This window comes from Ailuropoda melanoleuca, chromosome 15 (assembly GCF_002007445.2).
Source record: "Ailuropoda melanoleuca isolate Jingjing chromosome 15, ASM200744v2, whole genome shotgun sequence".
Lineage (NCBI taxonomy): Eukaryota > Metazoa > Chordata > Mammalia > Carnivora > Ursidae > Ailuropoda > Ailuropoda melanoleuca.
The window spans coordinates 89,004,407-89,026,926 of record NC_048232.1 but is presented as its reverse complement, the minus strand read 5'-3'; positions in this window follow the sequence as shown (position 1 = coordinate 89,026,926).

Below are 22,520 nucleotides of genomic sequence, written 5' to 3'. Positions count from 1 at the left end.
ATGTGTTCAATTCTAGGAGATGGAGAGAGCTTGCCTGCACAACCTTCCAAGACCTTCTGTTTTCTCAAGTAGACCAGCATTCAAATATCAGAACAAGAGACAAATCGTTCTGAATATCCAAAGATGTGAGGAGTAGGATTCTGGTGAGAAGGGAGAGACACTAACAAACGGGCGGGTGTGAGAACCCACTCTGTTTCACTTACAGATTCAAGACCGAAACCAGCATGGGGATCGTGAGCACGTGACCGAAAGCAAGTACTCCAATCTCAACAGCGAAGAAAGAGCATCTTGGGGGGGGAGTGGGGGGGGAGCCGGGAAGCAGGAAAAGTACATACCCGGGTCTCTATATCATGTTGTTGGACTCACCATGTAACATTTAAGGCTGATAATGTACGTGGAAATATGTCATTTAAAATGTAAAGTAAAAGGTCTACCAAAAAAAAGGCACCAGGTCCAGACAATTTTGAGGACGAGTGCTGTCTACTCCTTAAGGCAGAGAATCACAATACGCTCCCTTGAACACAGGACACGGAACAGAAGGAGGCTTCCAGATGGTTTTCATGAAGGTGGAATTTTAGTGAAACTGAAGCATCACAGAGAAAACACAAGAAAGAAACTAAAATCACTTAGGAATGAAACATCAACATGAGATACATCAGAAAACTCCCACGTGTGAGGAAACAGGGTCCAGTAACAAAACGAAAGAGAGCCTCACTACATGACCTGGGGAAGTTTATTCCGGAAATTCAGTGACGACTCAAAATTTGGAAAATCAAATAATGTAACTCTTCCTCGTAATTGATCAAAGGAGAAAAAACGTAGGATTAATTCCACAGATGCTGAAAAGCCTTGTAAGTATATTTAATTTTGCTTCCGGTGGGTAAGACTCGTCATCAACCGATGTTATTAAGCACGTTTTCACCATGATTCTCTTCCTCTCTCTCTATATTGGTTGGAAGAAAAATCTCCAATCATTATTAAGTGAAAAAAAGTCCAAAAATCATTACATGAAAAAGAGGAACAGGAAAACTTCTGTGTTAGGAGAGAAACGCAGTGACTCTGTGCACGTGTGCGTGTGTGTGCCTAAGCCACCCCTGTAATTTGAGCAAGAAACGGGTAGCGGCGTTTTTCCTATACTCTATTAACACTTTCAAAACGTGTCCCTTAGAGCCCATACGTTTCTGTGAACAACGATTCTGCAGCCGTCACCGTAGAGCCGCGGGTCTCAATCAGGGTCAATTTTGCCCCGTGGGTGACACCTGGAAATGTCTGGAGACATCCTGAGTCCTCAAACCCAGGAGAGGCTCTCTGGGAGGAGCCGGGGATGCTGCGGAAGGTCCCACCTGCTGGGGACGGCCCCACCGTCCCTGTGGCTGAGGCTGAGAAGCCCAGGTGGAGAACCGTCCTTTTCCCCCTGGAGGTCACTTCGAGGCAACCACAAGCATACGGGACTCGACTCAGAAAGCCTAAGGCTCCCTCTGTCACTGATTTGCCCCTCGACCTTGGGCAGGTCATCCCGCCACACGAAGCCCCACTTTTCTCACCCTTAGCCAGAGGTTCCGATGTCATACCTGGGAAGGGCCGTGTCGACCCTCAACAACCCGGCTCAGCAGGTGGGGTCGGAGTGGAAGGAAGAGGGGCCACTCAGAGCCCTGTCCCCAGAGTTCACAGCCTGCTGGAGACAGAGGCTCAGTGTGAATCTCAGTGAGGAGACGGATGCAAGGAGGGAGCTTTTGAAAGAAAGGTGGGAGAGACCACTCTGGGCAAAGAGAAGACAAATATAGCTGGGAGGGATGAGCCCCGGCAGCTCCGTCCCTGTACTGACCCCAAGGGCCTCCCCGCTGCTCGCATCCAGGCTCCTTCTCCTCCCGGCAAGCACATCACCCTGTCGGTTTTACCAGGGTCCCCGGCTGAGTCACACATCAGGAAGCTCTAGCAGGGTAGACCCTTGCCCCTCACCTTGACTTTTCTTCTGTTTCTATAATGAGATGAGGGAACAGACTTCAGTGATGGGCAGATATAATTCTGCAAGTTAACTCTTACACGGATTTTTTTTTTTAGATAGTCCCCAAAGAATGCACTGCGTTCCTGGGGGGCAAGACCAGGAGGAATGGCCTTAGGGTGCAGAATTCCGTCCACGAAGCATCGACTGGTCACCACAGCACTCAACGTTTTCACACTGATGTCAAGGAGATGGAGAGTAATTTCCCCCGACATAAAGCCTGGACCATAATCCCTGCCCTCTGTGCCCCGGGTTGCGGTTATATATGACTTGAAGCAAGCCAGCAAGACAGCCAAGTCCTGTTTGCCTGGTTATTTCAAGCGACAAAAATGCATCTGAGAAAGCTGAAGAGCCTTTTCGGGGTGACGGAGCTCCTTTGGCGTCCTACAGCGGACGTTGGCAGTTAGCATTCAGATCTGAAACTCTCAGCTGAGAGCAGCCCCCAAAATCACCTGAAAATGTAATATTCAAAGAAACTTAACATTAACGTACGTTCAATAAAGCCAGTCGAGAATACAGAGCCCATCTAGACACCATCTTCATCAGACAGTGAAATTAAATTAGATTTCCCCGATAACCAGCTTTGGTAAGCCCATCTGCATTGCGGGTGTGAGATTGGAAATGGAGTAATTCGGTAATGAAGCTGTTTGCAGAATTTCTGAGCATGTGTCCAGACCCAGGTCAGCCTCCCACGTCAGTTCAGAATCATAAAGTGGTGGCTTTCACGTGAACCTGGAGGTCATGTGGTCTAAACCCCAGACCCACGTCTGCACCACGGGCTGTCTTCCGGCTTGGCTGTCCAGCTTCCACCTGAGCAGTCCCCTCCCCTGCCCCAGGGATGGGGAGCCTACAAAAGCCCAAAGCACCCCATTCCTGACAGAGTCTCTCTGTGACCAGACTTGCCTTGGGCACCTCTGAGCTTGCTTCCCAGTGGGGCCTTGACTTTGGGGGCCTCTGTGTTCTTTTCTGCATTGTCCAATTTTAGAAGGAAGCCTGCTAAGTCAGTTTATTCAGAGCCTCCCACCTTTGCTATCTGCTCAGACTCCTCGTCCCCAATAACCCCAGACTAAGTCTGACCACCCCAACCAGCCTTCAGCAAAAATCCCATAATGTTGTTTGAGCCCAAATCCCGCCCACTCCCCACAGTTCCTCTTAGTAACTTGCCATCCACTGAGCCCCACATCCACACCTTGGCTACAAATCCCCACTTTCCCTTGTCCTGTCTGGAGTTGAGCCCAGGCTCTCCCTCCCACTGTGAGACCCCATTTGACTAGCTCCCCTTGGATAAACTCTGCCTTGTCATCTTTAACAAGCACCATGAGAAATTCTTGCCTCGGCATCCACATGAGGTTAACCCCAACGGGAACAAACCTGGTTTCTCCATTGAGGCGGAGTCCATCCTGTCGTGTCTTTGGTCCTTTGAGGCCACGTGAGGCTAGTCGACCTGCCACATGACAGCTCTAGACTCTTCCATAGGCTGCGTCGCTTTCCCTTCTTTCCAGCTGTCTTTAAATAGTTTACCCTTGACAAATGGGAACTGATGGATTTGCTGTGTGCTGGGTGGAGACGCAGGAAGTCAGGCCAGGACAGAGAGATTTCCAGAACAATGGCCCATCCTCGGGCTGCGGCTGAGGCCGGACATGGGGGCAGAGCTCTGATCAAGGTCAGAGAATTTTGAGTCAAAACCGAATCTTGCAGCCAAGCCAGGCTCCAGAGGAGGCTGAAATCAAGATGGGCTGTGTGCTGAAGGTGCCTGAGGCCAAGCTGTGGCAGGACCACGAGTATCTGCCATGAACCTCACATCTCCCAGCGCTTGACATCCTCAGGGTCGTTGGCCATCCTGGACCAACACTGCCAGGGAAAGAGTCCCCTTCGTGACTGTCCCTCATCTCTACTCGACACCTGCCACCACATCCAGCACCTTCCTTGTGATACTTGTTTTACCAGTTTAACTAGATGAGTACAAGTTATTTTATTAAAATGATTGCGTGTGCATTACCAAGGGGGCAAGGAAGAAGAGGGTATGAAGAAGGAAGAAACGAAAGTGATGACGAAGATGAAGATGAAGGAGGAGGAGAGGGAGGAGATGATGAAGGACAGGGAGGAGAGAAAGGAGAGGGAGGAGGAGAGGGAGGAGGCGGAAATCGAGGAAGCCCTCCTTCCTGATCAGTACTCGCGTCAAACTCCGAAGTGCCAGCAGCCTCTATCCTTGGAGGTGGCCGTGAGGGTCCTGGTCCTGGAGGATGCCCTGGGTGCCCGCTGGGGGAGCGGAGGTGGAGACAGACCTGTGCGCGCCTTCAGGGAGCAGAGGAGCGGCTCCAGCCCCGGACCTTGTGCACCCGAGGACCCGCTGCGGGGCCCCCAGTGCACAGAGCAGATTAGCCGGGCCCTGTGATGCCCTCTGAAGCTCACGAGGAAAATGAGCTTCTGTTGATCTTCTCTGTTCAAGTAAATGCACTCCATCTACACCTGTGGGAAGGACATTTATTTAGCATTTATTAAGCCTGGAAGCCCAGATGCCAAGCTCAAGAAGAGGGACTCCCATGTAACAATCCACAACACTGCTTATCAACCCAGTCAATTAGCAGCCACTTGACTAAGAGTGGTTACATCCAAAAGGAGGAGATAATAGCGTCTCTGGGCGCATTGTTGCCTTTTACAGGGACAATACCCTTTCATCCTCGCCACTGAGCATTGGATAATCAGCTCCTCATGGTGCTGGCCTGCTGCTCGTTCGTTTGGTCCAGGGAGAATGAGGACAAGGACACAAAGCCGCGAGGGCTCTTCCAGGTGACACATCTCCTCCACAGCAGGGTGGTGGGTGAACCCGCCTGGCAGTGAGATGCCCGGAGTGCTGAGGCCGGGGGAGCCCAGGATAAAGGGAAAGTATCTCTTAGGGTGCACGGGGAGGATTCGGCGGACTGGGAGAAGCTGTAAATATTTATTTAGCTGTGAGTTCTCTTTGCCATTGTACAGAGGACCCAAGAGCTGGGACAGAAAGAATACGGCGTCTGCATGTTTATAAGTCATAACAGCAATTAATAACCCTCGTTACCATTTGCTAGCACCAGCCTTCTAGATGCCGCCCCAGCACTTGGTCCTTGTGGTCCCACCATGTCCCTAACAAGTCCAGGGGTCACGTGCAGATTCTGCAATGGGAGCGCTCACACCGGTCTCCAGCGTGGGTGCAGGGTGCCAGGCTCAAGACCAGAAATCCGTCTTCGGGCAGCCACTGTGTCACCTGCTGGCACCCCGCAACAGAAAAACCCCAGGTGACCATCTGCACACGCACGCCAGCACAGGCGCCTGTCTGTAGCTACACCACATGTAAGTCACGGCTCACAACACGCTCCTTGCGTGCAGGAAACAGTCAGTCATACACATCGTTAACATTATTACATCCTGTGGTAAGCAAGGACACGTGCTTTCCAGAATAAGCCAGTGGAGACATTTGGCGATGGCTTAAAAAATTGGGGGTTCCAGAAAGATCAAGGGAGGTAAAGGAGAAAATGGAGCAAGAGCGAGAGAGATATGGGGCTGACACAGGAAGCCCAGGGACAGGGGCTGAAGCCTGGGCTGGTGTCTGGACCCTAACAGGGAAGAAAATGAAGACTGAGCCAAGGCCAGACTCTGAGACGTGATCAGGGCCCGCAGCTCAGACATAAAGGGATCAACTGGGTGATTTTCAGTAGCAACCTGTGTCCACAGAAAGGTCTGGAATCTCTGGGGGAGACACCTAACTCAGGGTCTGGAAGCCCCATCCAGACCAGGGCTAGGCAGGTTCACACACTTCCTAACGTCACTGTCACAAAGGGGGTTCTGAAAACTCCCTCATAAGCCCTGGCATCTAATGAATATTTTGGGGACAGGACCACTGTTGTACATTTTGATGTCACTGATGATTTAAAAATGGGGGCCACTGTTATTTTACTGATTCAAACCCTGTTTAGAAGGGTTCGTAATGGTCTTCATGGACACCCCTCCCCACTACCACCCAGTCCTATTTTTTTGCCATAATTTCTAAAGTTTCTCAACCACAGACTCCACCTAGCGCTCACATCGGGGAAGACACCCACACTGCTCCCTGGTCCCCCACGTGCCTCCTTGCCTGGCCAGCGGGGCTGGGATCAAGGTATGGGAGGGTGTGTGGCAATTCAGGACGTGACCCAATGCTCATTCCGTGGCCTTACGATGGGTCCCAGGAACCTTCACATCATTCACGTCAATAGCTCAATCCCACTTCTCTTATGCACTGTTGCAAAGCCCACTTCCCTCACTGTCCTCAGCCTCGCGTGGCTCTCCGTGGCCCGCTGGGTACAGATACCGCTCTCCTGCCCAACAGTTGACGCTCTCTGCAGATTTCAGCCGCCTCTTCATTTATTCATACATTTACACAGCCATCCAAGAGATCTGGGAACCCCGACCTTACATGAGACCCTGGGCAGGGTCCCAGGGGGAGTTGGGGGCAAGGGGTGGAAGGCAGCTCTCAGGATGCCGACGGAACCAGACGGTGCATAACACAGACCGCACACTCAGCACCATGGGCTGTGCCCAGCAGAGGACCAGAACACACAAAGACTGGATAGGCAGAGAGAGGAGGGGATTAATTCCACCCACGGATGCATGGGATGTTCACAGAGGACCTGAAGTTTGAGATGGACCCTCACAAAGGATCAGGCATTGACCCTGACCTTGGGGTGAGGGCGTCCCAGCAGAGGGGGCTGCTTGCACCAAGGTCTGGAGGGGAAGGAGGGTGTCCATCTGCCCTGATGCCTTCTCCTGACTCCACATGCTCACCGCAGAGTCTGGCTCTGTGCAAGGCTCACAGCCCTTCCTGCGCCTTCACGTGCTCCCGGAGGGTACCCACGCTCTCGGCAGCTCCTCTGGACTGAGTCAACCCCAGCTGCGTGACGCTCGCCAAGTCTCCACCCGTCGAGGAGGCTCTGTGCCCTCCCTTGTTGAATGAGGAGACTGTGGAATAAAATGAATGCATATAAAGGACCTATCAGAGGATATGGCGTGCGGCACACTATGTTAACCAGAGGGGTTCGACCAACACTCCTTCCGCCCGCTCAGGAGAAGAAGAAAACAAAGAAGGTAGAGAAAATCGCAGAAGCTTAGAGAGGCCCATAAACACTGATCCGTAGTGCTAGTATTATCACTACCACCGTCATCGTCCTCACCAGCGGATTCCAGCTCACACAACAGTAACATCATTGTTAGTCCATTGTCTTTAGTAGAACCAGAAGGAAATCATAGCAGGATTCCTATGGACAGATTAGTTTTCTTTCCAGAACACTGTGCTTAGCTTAGAAGTCATCATGCATCTACTGGTGGAAGCGTTCGTTAACTACAAGCCAGTAAATAGATGTGATGTTCTCCGGGACTATTAATAGCCTAACTCTGTTGATTAAAGAAGAAAAAAATGAGGTGGAAAAGAAAGAAAAGGGGACTCGAAACTCGCAGAGGGATGGTCCACTCAGGCAAAAGCTTGTTTGAATTCAGTGAGGCCCCCAGACCCAGTCTCCCGGGGGCAGAGGCAGCTCCGATCACCCCTGTACCCGGCGCAGGACGGGCCCGTGGCAGCCCCTCAGGGACTGTTTGCTGAGCAGACAAGTGAAAATCTCAGCGGGAGGTGTCCTGTTCCTCGTCTCCCCCTCCAGCGCCCAGCACGGGGACTGGCTCAGGGACAATTTTAAATGAGTGTGTTAGGGAAGTGTCACCCCGACCCACCCTGCCTCTGGCTGGCATAGATTCCCATGCCAACTGCACAAACTCACAGGGACTTCCTGGGGACTCCTGGGCGGACAGGGTCAGGGAGGGGCCGTCTCAGGGGGTGACTTTTCTTTCAGATGCACGGCTACTAGGATCTATTTCTTACAACACCAGGTTCTTCTGACAACAAATGGGTGGGGTTTCCCCACAGCAACCCGCTCGGCGGCGTCTAACACTCCCTAGGCACCCTACAATTCACTTCAGTTCTGACACTAACTCTCAAGGTCACAGACCCCACAGGGTACGGGCTCAGTCCCCCAGGACTGTCCTCATCAATGACACCAGCCACACGTCCCAGGTCATCACCGTACTTGTGATCAACTGGCTATAAAGTTGGCGTTTCCCACGACCCCCTCCTCCGGTTTGCTAGTTTGCTAGGATGCCTTACAGAAGCCGGGGAACCAGCTAGCTTACTATTCCTGGCTTATTATAAAGGACACAACTCAGGGACCGCCAGAGCTCCTGCATCCTCCCCGGGCTCGCCACCCTCCCAGCACCTGCTGTGTCCCCCGAGGCGCCAGCTCTCCAAACCCCATTGTTCGGGTGTTTAGGGAGGCTTCGTCACACGGGCACAGTGGACTAAATCTCTGGCCATTCGTGACTGACCCCATCTCCGGGTCCTCTCCCCTCCCCGGGGGTCAAGGCTGCAGCTGAGAGTTCTCCCCCTCAAAGCACCTGGCTGTTCTTCTGCCAACCAACCTGCGTCCCGAGGCTACCTGAGCGCCCACCTGGAGTCGCCTCATTAGCATACACCCAGGTGCGGCTGAAGGGGGCTTGTCATGAATACCAAGGACACCCCTTCTCACCCCATCACTCAGGAAATTCCAAGGTCTTTAGAAGCCCTTCTCACAGATGCCTTCCCCTCAGAGCTCACGGGAAGGAAGGCGAGCCTGCCGGGCATCTCCACACTGCCTTCCTCTTGGACTGGTGCCTGCCTTCCCCCCGTCCTACTGTAACCAAGCACAGGCAGGACCTCCACACCAGGTTCCTACCCGCATTTCTGGAACATTCCGGTATGCAGACTTGGGGGCACCAGGGCAAAGCAGAGGGAGCTCCAGGCTGAGAGACAGCTGGGCTGAGGTGCTAGGACACGCATCCCTGCTGACCCCCAATGCCTGCTTCTCTGTGTGCTCTGTGCCAAAGGAGACATTGCAGGACACAGCATAAGGGGCCCCCACCAGTGCTGTGCTTTCTTTGTACCCAACACCCCTCTTTGAGTCTCCCAAACCTTAGAAGCAGGGCACGGGACTGGGTGACTGGGGCAGCAAGGGCAACCCTCCCCGCTCAACCAGACAGAGTTCTCGCCCCGCCATGGCGGCCATCAGCAAGTGAGTGGTGCTGGGGGAGCCCTGGAAATGTGTCTTTATTGATCTGCCAGCCCTGGGACGTGCCCAGCGGCTGGGCCATGGGATGCACCTTCAGGCCGCAGTGCGGGTCCCGCCTTGGCCACAAGCAATCCCATTACTGGCTGCAGGCTCCTGGCCGGGCTCTGCTCATGGCCAGTGATGAGATGAGCCACGGACCTCTCCACAGCAGCCCAGGTGAGGCCCGTCACCAGAGGCTCCATGGAAACGGCTCCAGGGAGCGATGGGTGAGAGACCTACGGTGCTTTGGGTCTGGACTAGACGTGGTCTGTCATGGGTTGCTGCCCCATTCTATTTTGAACACCGGGCTCGGGGCCTCAGGCCCGCTGTGCTGCGAGCAGGGCTGGTGTCGCCTGAATGAGCCATGATTTCCCTGGCAGAAAGGTGGGGGGGGGTTTGAAGAAGTGCAGGGCAAGATCCGCTCCGGCCTCAAGACTGGGTTTCCAGGTCAAACAGGTAAACGAGGAAGCAAGGACAGAGTGCAGGTGCAGACGGAGGGCAGCTCTCTTCCAGGGACGGCTTCCTTGTGGATCTTGCGAAAGTGGCGCCCCGGGGCGGGGGACCCTCTGCAGAGTGCCAAAGATGGGGGCATGGGAGGTTTTGTGTCTCCCAATCTCCCCTCCTGGGAGCGGGAAGGTGGGGTAGGCCTACTGCTGTTGCGTGGATGAGAGCATAGCCAACACGGTCAGGGTCACACAGCTGCTGGGGTTTGGACCCCAGTCTGCGGACGTCCACCCTGAATGACGTGCACCGTGAGGCCACACAGAGGCTTCGGGAGCAAAGGGAGCTCAGAGCTCACTGAATCACCCAGCCCATTCCAAAGGGTCCTCCTTTCGAGTGCCGCCGGTCAGGCTCACTGATGGCCAGGCTCAGGCACAGTTTCGAGGCAATTAGAAGTTAACTCTCAGCTTTGTCTGATCTGCCCAAGCAATTGTGAAAGAGGGTCCCGTCTCAGCTCATCAATTCAGGGAGGAAAAAAGATCAGAAAAAGTCTTTGTTTTGCGTTGAGGAGATTAAAGCTGTAAACGATTCACAGACTCAGCCTCCTATTAGCCTGTCCCCCAACTCCAGGATAATTAATCACAGCCAGCCAATCAGTCACGCCCTGCTTCCAATCTGGTGAGTGGCAAGACCATGCTTCCAGAGCCCCTGGCCTGTGGTCAGTGCAGACACCCCTCCTCTCTGCTCACACATGAGGCCGGGTTTACTCCAAGCTCCAGAGAAGTCACAAGCCCACCTTTTGCTGGGGTTCCTGATGCGGGCAGTCTGTGTCTACACAGGCAGTGTGTTAGTACATCTGCTCACCACTTCGAGCAGACTTGGTGTCTCTTAGATGGATGATGATGATGGTGGTGGTGATGGTGGTGGAGGAAGTGACGATCCTGGAGGTGACAACGGTGGTGGTGGTGGTGAGGGAGGTGATGGAGATGGTGATGATGGAGGTGATGGAGGTGATGGAGATGGTGGTGATGGAGGTGATGGAGATGGTGATGGTGGTGGAGGTGATGGAGGTGATGGTGGTGGACATGATGAGAACCAGCATTTATTATCTTTACTATGTACCAGGGACTCTGCTTAGAACTTTACTTATGGTATCTTATTTAAGTACATCGATCTGAGTTTCATTTCCAAGGGTTTAAAGGGTTTTCATTTAAGGTTTTTTGCAAAAACATTATACTGAAAAAAATAATACACTTTATGACAATTTAAAATAATCTTTGAAAAGCAGAAATCACCCAAGACTCATCACAGATTTGTCCCAATTACCTGTGTATTTTGAGCAAATGACTCAGAATATTACAGGTAGAATTTTCATTTAACCAGGGGTGTGTGTGTGTATGTGTGTGTGTATGCACATGTGTGTTGTATGTATGCACACAGGCTCTCTGGTTTTAGGATCCAGCTGCACACTGTCTAGGGGTATGTGTGTGTGTGTGTGTGTGTGTGTGTGTATGTGTATGCACACGTGTGGTGGATGCACGCACGCAGGTCTCTGGTTCGAGCGCCCAGTTGCACACCTGCACTCAGATCCGTGTGCATGTGCCCCATGCAGGTGTGTGGCTCAGAGTCAAGGTTTACCTGAAAGCCTCTCCTTCATCCCTTTTCTCTTCCTCTGCCGACTTGGGAAGGAGGAATGGCAGGCACTGTTTGTTCCAGGAGAGCCAATTTGAAGCAACACTGGCAGAACAAAGCCCGAGCCTAATACCTTTCCAAAGAGCATATTGCTTTTTGTAGCTGCAGCAGCTGAGAGTCCAACAGCTATTCCCCAGACAGCCCAGCACAGAGCATGGCTATTTTTAGACTGTATCACACCTAAGAGTCTGTGCAGAAAAGACACTGTGCGCCAACCAGACGTGCTATTCCTCCCTCCAACAACCACTTAGCTTGACGCAAGAGCAGCAGCCCGCCTGCATTTGTTCTTAATGTATCAGGTTCCAGCAACAATATGCCATTCTCTTTGAATTCTTTTCAAGTGTCTGCTACACATTCATACCTCTTGATAGCTATTATTACAGTGCCCAAGTCAGTCCCATGCCAAATGACAGGATGAAAACTGGAAAAAATAACCATCACATATACTTGTACGTTGCGGGCAGAATATCACTGCATCTGGATGTCTGAGTACGTTCCGATGTTTGACTGCAGTTTCAGTTTTCACTGAGATGTTTGGCATCAAGTGGAATATTCACACCCAAAATAACATTAACACGGGTAAGTGCAAAACACTCTTTACATTATAAAGTAAGATGTACTGGCACTTTTAAATGTTAGGACCGATGTACAACTTTCCCGGGGATAGGATGTACTTGCTGATTAATGTTCATTTTCATTAACTTTATCACCTTCATCATCGTTATCACCACCCTCACCATCACCACCGTCATCACCATCACCACCATCACCACCATCACCAACACCACCAGTGCCACCATCACCACCGCCACCATCACCATCACCTCCACCATCATCACCACCACCATTGCCACCATTACCACCACCAACACCACCACCATCACCAACATCACCTCTGTCATCACCATCACCATCATCATCACCATCATCATCATGACCACCACCATCACCACCACCATCACCGCCACCATCACCACCATCATCACCACTACCATCATCATCATCACATCACCACCATCACTGTCATTATAATGCCATCATAGCTATCCGCAATCACTCATTAATCACTTACTGATTGCCCAATTCTATGGTCAGTATGTTGCACACATCATCTTTAATCTTCGCAACACAAGCACTAGATTTTTTTAATATAAAGCTTAGCAAAGTTAAAGTGACTTTTTCAAGACTAAATAGCTATGAATTGTAGAATTTAACACAGATCCATGAAACTCCCTAACCTTTTCCATCACACCAGCTCATTCCTTAATGTGCTAAATTGACTCAAAATCATGGATCACTACAATGACAGGGGACCTCAGCAGCCAGCTTGCTGCCCTCTTGGATGGCTGAAGAAATTGCTTTTGCGTTGCGTTCTTCAGCCTTGGCTGTGTTTCTCCTCCACAGTGTGGTCTCTAGTGAGTAACCCTACAGGGCTACACCTTCTTTGGGACCTCTTTTCTTAGCTCATCACTCTGTGGACAGCCTTGGGTTGAGATTTCCCACATCATTTGGTGGCACCTGGATCCTTGTAGGCACTTGGGAAATGTACTGGCATGAGCACTGCGTTGGCGTACTCTCAGTGAGAAAGATGCTTCATATGAGGGAACTGGGCACCTGCTTCTGAGTTAGGAAGAGCCACATCCTGGGTCATACTCCTCCACTAATCGGCAAGGCAGCCTCAGACAGGCCTGAGAACCCTGATGTTCTGGGAATCTGTCTTGACTCCTTATTTGTATTCATACCGCCCATCTAATACCTTACCAAACCTACCGGTTTTACTTTCAAAGTATTCCTCAAACCCTCCCTCATCTCTCTCCAAGTCTCCTCAACATCCCTTTCCCAGGTGTTGTGCCTCACTTGGTCTTCCCCATCTATGGAAATGGTACTGCTCCATACCCAATTCCAACAAACACGTAAAATACTGGAACTATCCTTGGCTTTTCCTCTCTTTCCTCAAGCCCTGGACCCAAAAGTCAGCAGATCTCATCAGCTGCAGCTTTACTGTACAACCTGACTGGTTCTCATGCCTCCAAGCCACCTCTGCCGTTCAGGTGCCTTCCTGCCACTTGGATCACTGCAGTAGACTCCTGTCTGTCCTCCTGTCCTACACCCCCATGTCTCTGCCCTCTGTCATGCCCCTGGCATCTGACTATCATGCTGAAAGACTGCAGTGAATTCCCAGATCCAAAATGGCACCTACACCCTCCAAGCTCCTGCGGTCTAGCTCATTCCATCTTCTTCATTAAGGCCACTCCCTCTTCCCTAAGCAAACTCCATGTACACAACTCCAGCACCCAACAATTCTTTCCCCCTTAGGACTCCACCACTGCAGCCATGCAGCTTGGGAGTCCCTCCCATCTTGCCTTGGCTATGCCTTCTGTCCCCCCAGGTCTCAGGTTGAAAGTCACTTTTCTGTGCAGGAAATCCCTACCAACTGAGTTGAAACGAGGTGTCTCTTTTGTCAGTGTCTACAACATGCATCATGGTGTATAAACATATATCCACTTATTTATCAATTTTTCTGCTTCCCCACCTCCACCTGGAACAGACACTCCTAGGGCACAGGCCTTGCCTTGCTCTTCACTGTGTTCCTGGCACCCGTGGAAGCACCCAACACACAGGGACCCAGCACATATGTGCTGGATGGATGAATCAATGAAATCAGGTAATAGTCCTGCCCTACCATCTCCCCAGGCTGCCCTGAGGCTTATGAAAGGGCTGTCTGCGGTGTCAGGTACACCGTGAGGTCCTAAGTCAGCAATGCGTCAAGCAGCAGAGTGAGCCATCCATGCGAGGACAGATCTGCCTGGCTGGTTAAAAAGAAAGGGATCGACAGTACACCAGACACTATAAATCAGCACCTTAATGCTTTCAGCAGCATCTGAGATGGCATTTATTTTTCCAGAAGGGACACTGAGGCTAAGGTGACAATTTGCCCAAAATGATATCCAGCAGAAAATGAAGAACAGGATTTGTAGCAAGTTTTGTCAAAGTCCATCCCACACTCTTCCCACAGCCCCATGCAACCATGATGCCTCCTTTCTGAACTCTCCCCATTGGCACACAGACAGGGACCGTGCACAGCCCACCCCAGGCCACTCTACTCCCTGAAAGCCCCCTGCCAGACAGTGGGTGGAAGCCCTGGGCAGTCTCTCTCAGGCATCTCTCGGACATCAACTGTGGCCTTGCAGCTATCTGTCAAACTGAGCGGTGTGCATGCTGGGCCTCTCTGCACCGTGGAGCTCCCAGTTTCTGCTTGAGAACCAGCAACCTCCACCATGACCCACACTGAACCTGCTGGCACCCTGCCTGGAAGGGGTAGTGCACACATCGCCATCCTGGGCTCTGGATGCCACTATATTAGACAGTTTGCGGCCAGCCTGCTCTTCTGTGTGGTCGGCTCCCTTGGAAAGACTGGTGAGACAAGTGGTCCCAGAGAGGATCTCCAGGGTGGGTGATGGACAGGGCCTGTCAGTCCTGCATTTCCCTGCTCCACCATCAGCTGCCCTGCGTGCAGAGCAGGAATGTGTCAGAAGAGGAGCCCAAGGGAGTTTTGGGGGCCTTGTCATTTGTCCAGAATTGCAAGTGGAGGATTCTACATACATATATCGAACCAACTCTTTCTGGAGGCTTTATATCAGGCATTTGGCTCAGCACCCTTGGTTGCAGAATGGATTTCATCTTAACCGTGATACATTTTAAGGAACAAGAGAGCAAACATTTATAAGCATCCATTGGTGTCAGCATTACATGCATTCCATCACAAGCAACCACACCAAAGCCCTGAATTCTAAGAGTGCAGGCGTGGGGCAGGAGCTGGGACTGGGATCCAGCATGCAGCCTGGATGAAAGTTACAACAGTGATGGTGACAATCGTGATGACGATGGTGACAGTGATGATGATGATGATGACGGTGATGATGATGATAGTGAAATGGTGATGATGAAGACTATAATGGCAATGATGACGATGGTGACAGTGATGATGATGATGATGACAATGATGACGATGGTGACAGTGATGATGATGATGACAATGATGATGATGGTGACAGTGATGATGATGACAGTGATGATGATGATAGTGAAATGGTGGTGATGATGAAGACTATAATGACAATGATGACGATGGTGACAGTGATGATGATGATGACAATGATGACGATGGTGACAGTGATGATGATGATGATGATGACAATGATAACGATGGTGACAGTGATGATGATGATGATGACAATGATGACGATGGTGACAGTGATGATGATGATGACAATGATGATGATGGTGACAGTGATGATGATGACAGTGATGATGATGATAGTGAAATGGTGGTGATGATGAAGACTATAATGACAATGATGACGATGGTGACAGTGATGATGATGATGACAATGATGACGATGGTGACAGTGATGATGATGATGATGATGACAATGATAACGATGGTGACAGTGATGATGATGATGGTGATGACAATGCCAATGGTGATGATGAGAATGGTGTTCATGATGATGGTGATGATGATGGTGATGATAGTGACAATGATGATGATGGTGATAATGACGGTGCCAATGGTGGTGACAGTGATCATGGTGATGACAACGATGATGATGATGATGGTGACACTGGTGTTGGTGATGACAAGACAACGGTGATGGATGGTAGTGATGACAATGCCTCTGGGCTCCCCATCTGCACTGTGAAGCAGCCATGCTGTCCATGCCAGTGTCCCAGGGTGGTTGTAGAGACCGCATGAACAATTCCTAGAAGATGCCTGAAAGAGCACTTACACAGAGCCAGGATGCAGAACGCGTGTCACCAGGAGCCCTCTCTGCTCCAAGAGAAAGACTCTGGGGTCCAGACAGGTCTCCAATGCACCCAGAGCCACTCGTCAAACAAGCTGCAGGGTGAGGACATGAACTCGGGTCCCAGCAGAGCCACTCTCCTCTCTCTTTGACTCCCCTGACCATAGACCCCATCGACAATGCTATGAAGGCATTCACAAAGAATTTGCCTTATCAGAGTCTAGAGGATTTAAAATACAGTAATGTGAGAATATAATAGGGGAGAGAAAGCAATAAAAATCCATTTCCAAAAGTCAGTCCCTAGTATGGAAGGGGGTCCATACACATTGGCCAAGAACATGGAGGGGAGACCCGCAGTGGGAGGGGAGATGATGGGGAAGTCATGCTTCATGGAGACAAGGTTTCAGTCCTGCAAGATGGGAAGACTTCTGGAGACACACGCACAACAATGTGACCTAAGGTCTGGCCTCCTGTCCTGGCCAGCCCCAGCTGGTTCTGGTATCCAGGATCAAGTCTCTGTTGCTCTGAGACAATCAGGGCTGCTCTGAGAGATCTCAAGATGCTCCGTATTCAAGGTGTGTAGCCTTCCCTCTGGTCTACGCAGACTGGCCCCCAGGCCCCTCCTGCCAGCCCAGGCAGTAGCCGTGTTCCCATGAGACAGAGAAGCAGCCATGTGCAGCCTCCTGACCATGCCCTCTGCCCCGCAGCACCAGCCCAGCCCTCTGCCTGCACAGTGGAGGAAAGCATACCCTCAATTATTCCCTGCTCCACTGTTCTACCATCCATGGCTGTGAAGGATGGGCTTTGCATCACACCTGCCTTCTACCTGAATGCCAGGTCCTGGTGTGCATTCAACACTTCAGCTGAGGATCACAGTCTCCCCCAGCTCTCCAGTGCTCTTCCCTGTGTGGGGACCGCAGCCATCCCTGTCAGCAACAGGAGCACACACGTGATGCACACACCTGCTCCCTGAAGGGGGGCGGGGGGATGTACTCACTCACCAGGATTTCCCACTGGGCCCTGACACCTTGCATTCCCAAGCCAATGTCTCCTGGCTAGAAGGAGACATACCTTCTCTTTAATCCTTCCTGGTCTCCCCTGGACTCAAGCCATTCTAACCTTTAGATAGATGATTAGATAGATAGATAGATAGATAGATAGATAGATAGATAGATAGATGGATATAGATAGATAATAGATAGATAGATAGATAGATAGATAGATAGATAGATAGATAGATAGATACATAGATGNAGCCATTCTAACCTTTAGATAGATGATTAGATAGATAGATAGATAGATAGATAGATAGATAGATAGATAGATAGATAGATAGATAGATGATAGAGAGAGAGAGAGAGAGAGAGACAGGATAGATAGATAAGACAGATAGATATGTACATACACACATCCACCAGAATGTGAGCCAGCCGCTCTCAGTCCTGTCCTCCTGGGCCCTCCTGGATCTACCTCCCACCTTGGCACATTTCCCTCAGTTCACACCAGCTCCTGCCCCATCACTGCACTGAATTCACCATCACGAAGATCCCCTTGCCTGTGTTTTTGCAATCCTAGATTCCTCTCCGGCGTTCAGCTGCCTAGCCTCTGGGTGGCCAGTCTATGCAGGTGACCTTCCTTCTGGCACACCTGTCCTGGGCTGCAGGGGGCCCTCCCCCACTCCCCAGCCACCTGTCTCACTCCCCAGTCCCTCTACCACAGCCTTCCCGTTCTGTGCTGGACTTCAGTGTCTCCTTCTTCAAATGACCAATATGTTTTTCCAGTTTCCTATTAAAAGTTGTACGAAGATGTAAAAATGTGAAAACCTGTATTACCACCAAAAAGTAAAATTGATAGTCTGGTGTAGACAAAATCCAGTACAAAAACAACTATGAGGTATCCGCAGACACAGAAGCAACCAGCACGCCCTAAGAAGGGCTACCACCCAGCAGGTATCGACCGCATTGCGTGCCCCACTGAGAACTCCCCAGCGCAGCCCTGGGACTGCTCCCTGCGACCCAGTCATCCAAGCGCTCTTGTCATCTCCACCGTGCGGCGAGGAAGCTAAAGCTCAGAGAGGTTACATGTGTTGCCCAGCATCACACAGCAAGCTCGAGGAGGAATAGATTTGCTTCTAGAGCCCGTCTGCCCCCTGCAGATGCCTGCTGATTAGGAATTGTACCCCCTTGGTGAGTGTGTCTTCACCCTCTGGATCTAACTCAATGCCCAGCCCTTCTGCTGTGCTCATGGGCCACTTCAGGAGTGGACAGAACACAAGAGTCCTTCCCTTCCCCATGTGAGCACATTTCCATGTGGAGCCAGGTTGAGGCTCCCAGAAGGGAGGCAGGGGAAGACGGGGAGCACCCTGGGAGGCTGGGACCCAGGAGGGAAGGGTGGGGTGGGCAGGGGCCGGTAGGGCCTCTCCCCGGGCAACACAGGGCCCCTCACCCTGTCCTTCCTTTCCTTTGGCCGCTAGTCTTTCCTAAAGCAAACACGTAATAAATGCTGTGTGTATTTTATCTGCAAATACGTCAGTCTGCATCTCAAAAAGAAAGGTCTTTTTAAAGCATATCCACAATAGCCCATCGAATATCCAGTCTCGCGCGGATGTGTGCAGGTGCGCCCTAAGCCCCTCCAGCCCTTTGCAGTGCATTCAGGAAAGAAGCAGCTGCGTTTCCTGAGCGCTCTGTACCCGTCATTGGAGTCTGGGTGCTGATGATAAACAGGTTTCACTGGCCCCACGTCTCCCGAATGTCAGGAGTTGGATTTTGAAGTGTGATCCGATCCCATTGGGATTTCCCCACTGGGCCAGACTTCCATCGGGGACGCCCAATGGCTGCTGGGCTCTCGCGGATGTGGATGTGGCCATCGTTGGCGCTCATGGTGGGTCCACTGATGCACGGAGGGTTGAAGTTTCGGCTTTCAAAGCCCAGAGTAGATTCTTCAATACAATATGCGTATAAAAAGCAGCTTTCCCTTTCAACGATCTCTTTACCCAGAAGTAAAGAAGAGATAGATATTCATTTCTTTCCCCTTATATGTCAGCTTTCAAAATAAAGAGTAGGTGCCCTGATGTTGTCCAACAGTGACCAGGCTTGACATTTAGTGCAAACTCAGGGCTTCAGTCCTGTTCCGTACCGGTGTCCTCAGCAGTCATGAGTTTAATGATGCTAAAATGCCCCATGTTCGGTTAGGAGAACTTCTTCATTGCCTCTGAGTGCCTTGTGGTTTTGCGTTTCCTTTTCTCTTTCTCCTGGAGTTTTTAAATGGTGGTAAAGTCCTCATGACGTCAGGTTGAGTCCTGGCATCATTTCACAGCATGCGGCTCAGGCATGAAGCACACTCCCTGTGTTTTGCAGCTGTCCCCACTATGTAGTCCCAGAGCCTGTCGCCGACTCAAACAAGATGCGGGCCAGAATGCTCACCGCGTATCCATCACGCCCCGCCGAGAGGTGGAGACCGCTCGAAGGCCCACCCGTGGGACGTGAGCCGCGCACACAATGGAGTAGGGTTCAACTGCAAGAAAGGATGGAATTGTGGCACATGCCACACCGTGGGTGAGCCTTGACAGCACTTCGTGAAAGCAGCCCGTCACGCAGGTGGCGGGTTGTCTCAGTGCCGGGGACACCACCGTGGTCACGGGCTTGCTTCCTGGCTCTCTGGCACAAGATATTTGGGGACATGTCCTACCGCACACCCAGAACTAACCATTTCATCGGGAGCCCTGCTCACTTTCAGTCTGGACACGGGGAGCTGATCATGACTAAACTGTCATCGATTTCCTTGCCTTTCAAGAAAGGGAGTTTCTTCCTTTCTCTTACATCCCCCATTATCCCGGTTCCCACAACCAACACACGACCCGCACACATTACCCCACGACACACACACAGCTGCCTCAGCAACCCCGTCAACACCACCAATGATTCGATGCCTGAAAACAGCTTGAGACACTCGACTAGTTCCTTCATTTTGTCCTTCCGAGATGCGCCCTGGAGATGCACAGCCAAATCGCCCCCCCCCAATTCGGCGTACAGTTAAGTTCTTGTGTTTCGTTTGCTTTTGGATCTAGGGATTGCCTTTCTCATTTATTGTTGTTTTAAATTATATAAAATAAGTGCATGTTTTCAAAGTCGAATCTATTCCCTTCTACTCCACCCTGTCCCTTCCCTTGCACTCTAGGTAACTTTATGTATTTGTACGTGTATTTGTTTTAGTTTGTGGTTTATCATTCCGTTATTTTTAACATATGAGTATACATACATAAGACACACCAATATGTATTTATAGGTAATATATTAGACATATGTACATGTACATGCCCTCTACTTTATTGGAGATGTGGCCAATGTCATACACACTTTTCCCACCATGTTTTTTCCCTTGTGATGCACCTGGCTGACCCCATGGCAGGTGGAGTTAAGCCTGTGCCATCCTGGGGCAGGTTTTCCCCCCCTTTGGGTTTTTCAGTCATTCCTATTTCAAACAGTGTCCCAGTGAACAACCTGGTGCCCAGAGACAATCCAGGCTTTGTGGGACCCAAAATTTATTCAGGCGGAGGTATCTCCTTAAAGGAAAAAAAAAAGACAACGTATTTTACTTTTGAAAACTTACATAAAAAAAGAGCTCGTGCACAGCCTGGCAGGGTCCTGGGCTCGGAGCCTCAGCCCCAACAGCCCCACAGCGAGTCTGCCTGCAATGGCGTCACCATCTCGCTGTACGTCACTGGCTCTTTGGGGGTACTCCTGGAAGTGGGAAGGGTGTATCTACAACTTGGCGGGCACTGCTAACTGCCTCTCTTCTTGGGTGGAAATGTTCTCAGCCACGATGCCCAACTGTCCACTTCTCCGTGATTTCTCATCTCCGTGTGTTGTCACTCTTTAAGGTTTTGTTCCTGATGGGTAACATGACATCTCCATGTTGCTGTAATTTGCATTTCTCTTTCATGAGTGAGACTGAGCTTCTTTTCACGGGTGTAAGGCCCATTTTAATTTCTGTTTCATGGAATTATTCATTCATATCTTTTGTCCATTGTAGGACATGATCCTAAGTGAAATCAACCAAAAAGATAAGAGCTGTGTGATTACACTTACATGAGGTCCCCAGAGTAGCCAAATCCACAGACAGAAAGCAGATGGCGGGTACCGGGGACAGGAGAGGGGAGATGGGGAGGTCATGCTCCATGGGGACAGGGTTTCAGTCCTGCAAGATGGGAAGACTTCTGGAAACACACGCACAACAACGTGAAAGTACTTAACACCACGGAGCCATACGCTCGAAAAGGGTTAAGATGGTAAATTTTATGTTGTATGTACTTTGCCAGAAATAAAAATAAAGTCAGGTAGACTGATTCTTCTCACTCTGTATTTTTTCAGAATGGTTTTAGCAGTTTCAGTGCTGTTGCCTTTCCATTGTAATAATCCCGTCTATATCTACCTACAAGAAGAAATCTTACTGAGACTGATGGGCATGGCATTAAAACTGTATATTAATTTGGGAAAAATTGACATCTTTTCTACATTCTATTTTTTTTTTAATTTCCGCTCTTAGCTTTACTATTTCCTGTTTCTGCTTACCACGCATTCACCTTGCCCTTCCAGATCGGGTTCCTGGGGTGGAAGCTTAGACCCATCCCAGAGTCTGCGAGCGGGCACATTAGTGTTGTAAATTCCCCTCTCATCACTTCTTTAGCTGTGCCCCAAATTATGTTTTCAATTCCATTCAGTTCAAAGTTGTTTTTTTTCTTAATTTCCCTCAAGATTTCCTCTTTGACCCATGGATTATTTAGGAACCTGATGTTCAGGTTCCAAGTGTCTGGAAGTTTTCCTATTTTTGTTCCGTTATCTGTTTCTAGTTCAGCTCCGTTGTACTGAAGAACATACCACCTGCCCTCCATTCTTTCCAAATCTGTGAGAGTAGCTTCGCGGCCAGGGACGCGTTCTCTCCATCTTGATATACTTCTGTGGGCACCTGAACAGAAGGAGCCTTCTGCTTTGTTGGACGGAGAGCTTTCCACGTGTCGGATAGATCCTGTTGGTTGATGGGATTGCTGGGGTGTTTCTACCTTGCTGGCTTTCTGTCTATGGTTCTATCAATTTTCAAGACAGTGGTACGAGGTGTCCAATCTCAACCGCCGATTTGCCCACTTCCCTTTGCAGTTCTACGACATTCTGTGTCACCTACGTCGCAGCTCTGTTGCTCGGCACATACGAAGTTAAGATTTCTGTGTCCTCTTAGCGGATTGACCCTCATATCATGTAACATCCCTCTCTGCCTCTGCTGATTTTCTTTGCTTCAAAGCCTACTTTACCTGATATTAACTTGGCCACTCCTGCTTTCCTGTGATGAATGTTTGCACAGCACATCCTTCTCTACTCTTTTACTCTGGACCTGCCTGTAGGGTCCTGGTTGAGGTGCGTTTCTTGTAGACGGCACACAGCTGGGTCA